Here is a 6771-nt window from a genome sequence, read left to right as displayed (position 1 = left end):
GGTACTGTAGGGGGGTGGTGTTGTGCTGGTCTGTTTCAGCCCTCTGGGTACTGTAGGGGGTGGTGTTGTGCTGGTCTGTTTCAGCCCTCTGGGTACTGTAGGGGGGTGGTGTTGTGCTGGTCTGTTTCAGCCCTCTGGGTACTGTAGGGGGTGGTGGTCTGTTTCAGCCCTCTGGGTACTGTAGGGGGGTGGTGTTGTGCTGGTCTGTTTCAGCCCTCTGGGTACTGTAGGGGGGTGTTGTGCTGGTCTGTTTCAGCCCTCTGGGTACTGTAGGGGGGGTGTTGTGCTGGTCTGTTTCAGCCCTCTGGGTACTGTAGGGGTGGTGGTGTTGTGATGGTCTGTTTCAGCCCTCTGGGTACTGTAGGGGTGGTGGTGTTGTGCTGGTCTGTTTCAGCCCTCTGGGTACTGTAGGGGGGTGGTGTTGTGCTGGTCTGTTTCAGCCCTCTGGGTACTGTAGGGGGGTGGTGTTGTGCTGGTCTGTTTCAGCCCTCTGGGTACTGTAGGGGGTGGTGTTGTGCTGGTCTGTTTCAGCCCTCTGGGTACTGTAGGGGGGGGGGGGTGGTGTTGTGCTGGTCTGTTTCAGCCCTCTGGGTACTGTAGGGGGGGGGGGGTGGTGTTGTGCTGGTCTGTTTCAGCCCTCTGGGTACTGTAGGGGGGGTGTTGTGCTGGTCTGTTTCAGCCCTCTGGGTACTGTAGGGGTGGGGGGGGTGGTGTTGTGCTGGTCTGTTTCAGCCCTCTGGGTACTGTAGGGGGGTGGTGTTGTGCTGGTCTGTTTCAGCCCTCTGGGTACTGTAGGGGGGTGTTGTGCTGGTCTGTTTCAGCCCTCTGGGTACTGTAGGGGGGTGGTGGTCTGTTTCAGCCCTCTGGGTACTGTAGGGGGGGTGTTGTGCTGGTCTGTTTCAGCCCTCTGGGTACTGTAGGGGTGGTGGTGTTGTGATGGTCTGTTTCAGCCCTCTGGGTACTGTAGGGGTGGTGGTGTTGTGCTGGTCTGTTTCAGCCCTCTGGGTACTGTAGGGGGTGGTGTTGTGCTGGTCTGTTTCAGCCCTCTGGGTACTGTAGGGGGTGGTGTTGTGCTGGTCTGTTTCAGCCCTCTGGGTACTGTAGGGGGGTGGTGTTGTGCTGGTCTGTTTCAGCCCTCTGGGTACTGTAGGGGTGGGGGGGTGGTGTTGTGCTGGTCTGTTTCAGCCCTCTGGGTACTGTAGGGGGGGGGGGGGTGGTGTTGTGCTGGTCTGTTTCAGCCCTCTGGGTACTGTAGGGGTGGTGGTGTTGTGCTGGTCTGTTTCAGCCCTCTGGGTACTGTAGGGGTGGGGGGGGGGGGGGTGTTGTGCTGGTCTGTTTCAGCCCTCTGGGTACTGTAGGGGGGTGGTGTTGTGCTGGTCTGTTTCAGCCCTCTGGGTACTGTAGGGGGGTGGTGTTGTGCTGGTCTGTTTCAGCCCTCTGGGTACTGTAGGGGGGTGGTGTTGTGCTGGTCTGTTTCAGCCCTCTGGGTACTGTAGGGGGGTGCTGGTCTGTTTCAGCCCTCTGGGTACTGTAGGGGGGTGTTGTGCTGGTCTGTTTCAGCCCTCTGGGTACTGTAGGGGGGTGGTGGTGTTGTGCTGGTCTGTTTCAGCCCTCTGGGTACTGTAGGGGGGGGGGGGTGGTGTTGTGCTGGTCTGTTTCAGCCCTCTGGGTACTGTAGGGGGGTGGTGTTGTGCTGGTCTGTTTCAGCCCTCTGGGTACTGTAGGGGTGGTGGTGTTGTGCTGGTCTGTTTCAGCCCTCTGGGTACTGTAGGGGGGGGGGGTTGGTGTTGTGCTGGTCTGTTTCAGCCCTCTGGGTACTGTAGGGGGGGTGGTGTTGTGCTGGTCTGTTTCAGCCCTCTGGGTACTGTAGGGGGGTGGTGTTGTGCTGGTCTGTTTCAGCCCTCTGGGTACTGTAGGGGGGTGCTGGTCTGTTTCAGCCCTCTGGGTACTGTAGGGGGGGTGTTGTGCTGGTCTGTTTCAGCCCTCTGGGTACTGTAGGGGGGTGTTGTGCTGGTCTGTTTCAGCCCTCTGGGTACTGTAGGGGGGTGGTGTTGTGCTGGTCTGTTTCAGCCCTCTGGGTACTGTAGGGGTGGGGGGGTGGTGTTGTGCTGGTCTGTTTCAGCCCTCTGGGTACTGTAGGGGGGTGGTGTTGTGCTGGTCTGTTTCAGCCCTCTGGGTACTGTAGGGGGGTGGTGTTGTGCTGGTCTGTTTCAGCCCTCTGGGTACTGTAGGGGGGTGCTGGTCTGTTTCAGCCCTCTGGGTACTGTAGGGGGGTGTTGTGCTGGTCTGTTTCAGCCCTCTGGGTACTGTAGGGGGGGTGGTGGTGTTGTGCTGGTCTGTTTCAGCCCTCTGGGTACTGTAGGGGGGGGGGGGTGGTGTTGTGCTGGTCTGTTTCAGCCCTCTGGGTACTGTAGGGGGTGGTGTTGTGCTGGTCTGTTTCAGCCCTCTGGGTACTGTAGGGGTGGTGGTGTTGTGCTGGTCTGTTTCAGCCCTCTGGGTACTGTAGGGGGGGGGGGGGGTGGTGTTGTGCTGGTCTGTTTCAGCCCTCTGGGTACTGTAGGGGGGTGCTGGTCTGTTTCAGCCCTCTGGGTACTGTAGGGGGTGTTGTGCTGGTCTGTTTCAGCCCTCTGGGTACTGTAGGGGGGTGGTGTTGTGCTGGTCTGTTTCAGCCCTCTGGGTACTGTAGGGGGGTGGTGTTGTGCTGGTCTGTTTCAGCCCTCTGGGTACTTAAGGGGGGGTGGGGGGGTGGTGTGCTGGTCTGTTTCAGCCCTCTGGGTACTGTAGGGGGGGTGGTGTTGTGCTGGTCTGTTTCAGCCCTCTGGGTACTGTAGGGGGGTGGTGTTGTGCTGGTCTGTTTCAGCCCTCTGGGTACTGTAGGGGGGTGGTGTTGTGCTGGTCTGTTTCAGCCCTCTGGGTACTGTATGGGGGGTGGTGTTGTGCTGGTCTGTTTCAGCCCTCTGGGTACTGTAGGGGGGTGTTGTGCTGGTCTGTTTCAGCCCTCTGGGTACTGTAGGGGGGTGTTGTGCTGGTCTGTTTCAGCCCTCTGGGTACTGTAGGGGGGTGGTGTTGTGCTGGTCTGTTTCAGCCCTCTGGGTACTGTAGGGGGGTGGTGTTGTGCTGGTCTGTTTCAGCCCTCTGGGTACTGTAGGGGGGTGGTGTTGTGCTGGTCTGTTTCAGCCCTCTGGGTACTGTAGGGGGGTGTTGTGCTGGTCTGTTTCAGCCCTCTGGGTACTGTAGGGGGTGGGGGTGGTGTGCTGGTCTGTTTCAGCCCTCTGGGTACTGTAGGGGTGGGGGGGTGGTGTGCTGGTCTGTTTCAGCCCTCTGGGTACTGTAGGGGTGGGGGTGTTGTTGTGCTGGTCTGTTTCAGCCCTCTGGGTACTGTAGGGGGGTGTTGTTGTGCTGGTCTGTTTCAGCCCTCTGGGTACTGTAGGGGGTGGTGTTGTGCTGGTCTGTTTCAGCCCTCTGGGTACTGTAGGGGTGGGGGGTGGTGTTGTGCTGGTCTGTTTCAGCCCTCTGGGTACTGTAGGGGGGTGGTGTTGTGCTGGTCTGTTTCAGCCCTCTGGGTACTGTAGGGGGTGTTGTGCTGGTCTGTTTCAGCCCTCTGGGTACTGTAGGGGGTGGTGTGGTGCTGGTCTGTTTCAGCCCTCTGGGTACTGTAGGGGGGGTGTTGTGCTGGTCTGTTTCAGCCCTCTGGGTACTGTAGGGGGGGTGTTGTGCTGGTCTGTTTCAGCCCTCTGGGTACTGTAGGGGGGTTATGCTGGTCTGTTTCAGCCCTCTGGGTACTGTAGGGGGGGTGGTGTTGTGCTGGTCTGTTTCAGCCCTCTGGGTACTGTAGGGGGGTGGTGTTGTGCTGGTCTGTTTCAGCCCTCTGGGTACTGTAGGGGGTGGTGTTGTGCTGGTCTGTTTCAGCCCTCTGGGTACTGTAGGGGGTGGTGTTGTGCTGGTCTGTTTCAGCCCTCTGGGTACTGTAGGGGGGTGTTGTGCTGGTCTGTTTCAGCCCTCTGGGTACTGTAGGGGGTGGTGTTGTGCTGGTCTGTTTCAGCCCTCTGGGTACTGTAGGGGGTGGTGTTGTGCTGGTCTGTTTCAGCCCTCTGGGTACTGTAGGGGTGGGGGGGGGTGGTGTTGTGCTGGTCTGTTTCAGCCCTCTGGGTACTGTAGGGGGGTGGTGTTGTGCTGGTCTGTTTCAGCCCTCTGGGTACTGTAGGGGGTGGTGTTGTGCTGGTCTGTTTCAGCCCTCTGGGTACTGTAGGGGGGGTGCTGGTCTGTTTCAGCCCTCTGGGTACTGTAGGGGGGTGTTGTGCTGGTCTGTTTCAGCCCTCTGGGTACTGTAGGGGGGGGTGGTGGTGTTGTGCTGGTCTGTTTCAGCCCTCTGGGTACTGTAGGGGGGTGGGGGTGGTGTTGTGCTGGTCTGTTTCAGCCCTCTGGGTACTGTAGGGGGGTGGTGTTGTGCTGGTCTGTTTCAGCCCTCTGGGTACTGTAGGGGTGGTGGTGTTGTGCTGGTCTGTTTCAGCCCTCTGGGTACTGTAGGGGGGGGGGGGTGTTGTGCTGGTCTGTTTCAGCCCTCTGGGTACTGTAGGGGGGTGCTGGTCTGTTTCAGCCCTCTGGGTACTGTAGGGGGGTGTTGTGCTGGTCTGTTTCAGCCCTCTGGGTACTGTAGGGGGGGTGGTGTTGTGCTGGTCTGTTTCAGCCCTCTGGGTACTGTAGGGGGGTGGTGTTGTGCTGGTCTGTTTCAGCCCTCTGGGTACTTAAGGGGGGTTGGGGGTGGTGTGCTGGTCTGTTTCAGCCCTCTGGGTACTGTAGGGGGGTGGTGTTGTGCTGGTCTGTTTCAGCCCTCTGGGTACTGTAGGGGGGTGGTGTTGTGCTGGTCTGTTTCAGCCCTCTGGGTACTGTATGGGGGGTGGTGTTGTGCTGGTCTGTTTCAGCCCTCTGGGTACTGTAGGGGGGGTGTTGTGCTGGTCTGTTTCAGCCCTCTGGGTACTGTAGGGGGGTGTTGTGCTGGTCTGTTTCAGCCCTCTGGGTACTGTAGGGGGTGGTGTTGTGCTGGTCTGTTTCAGCCCTCTGGGTACTGTAGGGGGTGGTGTTGTGCTGGTCTGTTTCAGCCCTCTGGGTACTGTAGGGGGGTGGTGTTGTGCTGGTCTGTTTCAGCCCTCTGGGTACTGTAGGGGGGGTGTTGTGCTGGTCTGTTTCAGCCCTCTGGGTACTGTAGGGGGGGTGGGGGTGGTGTGCTGGTCTGTTTCAGCCCTCTGGGTACTGTAGGGGTGGGGGGGTGGTGTGCTGGTCTGTTTCAGCCCTCTGGGTACTGTAGGGGTGGGGGGGGGGTGTTGTTGTGCTGGTCTGTTTCAGCCCTCTGGGTACTGTAGGGGGGTGTTGTTGTGCTGGTCTGTTTCAGCCCTCTGGGTACTGTAGGGGGGTGGTGTTGTGCTGGTCTGTTTCAGCCCTCTGGGTACTGTAGGGGTGGGGGTGGTGTTGTGCTGGTCTGTTTCAGCCCTCTGGGTACTGTAGGGGGGTGGTGTTGTGCTGGTCTGTTTCAGCCCTCTGGGTACTGTAGGGGGGTGTTGTGCTGGTCTGTTTCAGCCCTCTGGGTACTGTAGGGGGGTGGTGTGGTGCTGGTCTGTTTCAGCCCTCTGGGTACTGTAGGGGGGGTGTTGTGCTGGTCTGTTTCAGCCCTCTGGGTACTGTAGGGGGGGGGTGTTGTGCTGGTCTGTTTCAGCCCTCTGGGTACTGTAGGGGGGTTATGCTGGTCTGTTTCAGCCCTCTGGGTACTGTAGGGGGGTGGTGTTGTGCTGGTCTGTTTCAGCCCTCTGGGTACTGTAGGGGGTGGTGTTGTGCTGGTCTGTTTCAGCCCTCTGGGTACTGTAGGGGGTGGTGTTGTGCTGGTCTGTTTCAGCCCTCTGGGTACTGTAGGGGGTGGTGTTGTGCTGGTCTGTTTCAGCCCTCTGGGTACTGTAGGGGGGGGTGTTGTGCTGGTCTGTTTCAGCCCTCTGGGTACTGTAGGGGGGGTGGTGTTGTGCTGGTCTGTTTCAGCCCTCTGGGTACTGTAGGGGGGTGTTGTGCTGGTCTGTTTCAGCCCTCTGGGTACTGTAGGGGGGGGGGGGGGTGTTGTGCTGGTCTGTTTCAGCCCTCTGGGTACTGTAGGGGGGGGGGGGGTGTTGTGCTGGTCTGTTTCAGCCCTCTGGGTACTGTAGGGGGTGTTGTGCTGGTCTGTTTCAGCCCTCTGGGTACTGTAGGGGGGGTGTTGTGCTGGTCTGTTTCAGCCCTCTGGGTACTGTAGGGGGTGTTGTGCTGGTCTGTTTCAGCCCTCTGGGTACTGTAGGGGGGGGGGGGGGTGTTGTGCTGGTCTGTTTCAGCCCTCTGGGTACTGTAGGGGGGGGGTGTTGTGCTGGTCTGTTTCAGCCCTCTGGGTACTGTAGGGGGGTGTTGTGCTGGTCTGTTTCAGCCCTCTGGGTACTGTAGGGGGTGTTGTGCTGGTCTGTTTCAGCCCTCTGGGTACTGTAGGGGGGGTGTTGTGCTGGTCTGTTTCAGCCCTCTGGGTACTGTAGGGGGGGTGTTGTGCTGGTCTGTTTCAGCCCTCTGGGTACTGTAGGGGGGTGTTGTGCTGGTCTGTTTCAGCCCTCTGGGTACTGTAGGGGGGGTGTTGTGCTGGTCTGTTTCAGCCCTCTGGGTACTGTAGGGGGGGTGTTGTGCTGGTCTGTTTCAGCCCTCTGGGTACTGTAGGGGGGTGGTGTTGTGCTGGTCTGTTTCAGCCCTCTGGGTACTGTAGGGGGGGTGTTG

Source organism: Coregonus clupeaformis, unplaced genomic scaffold (assembly GCF_020615455.1).
Source record: "Coregonus clupeaformis isolate EN_2021a unplaced genomic scaffold, ASM2061545v1 scaf0062, whole genome shotgun sequence".
NCBI lineage: Eukaryota > Metazoa > Chordata > Actinopteri > Salmoniformes > Salmonidae > Coregonus > Coregonus clupeaformis.
Note: the sequence above shows the minus strand (reverse complement) of the source record.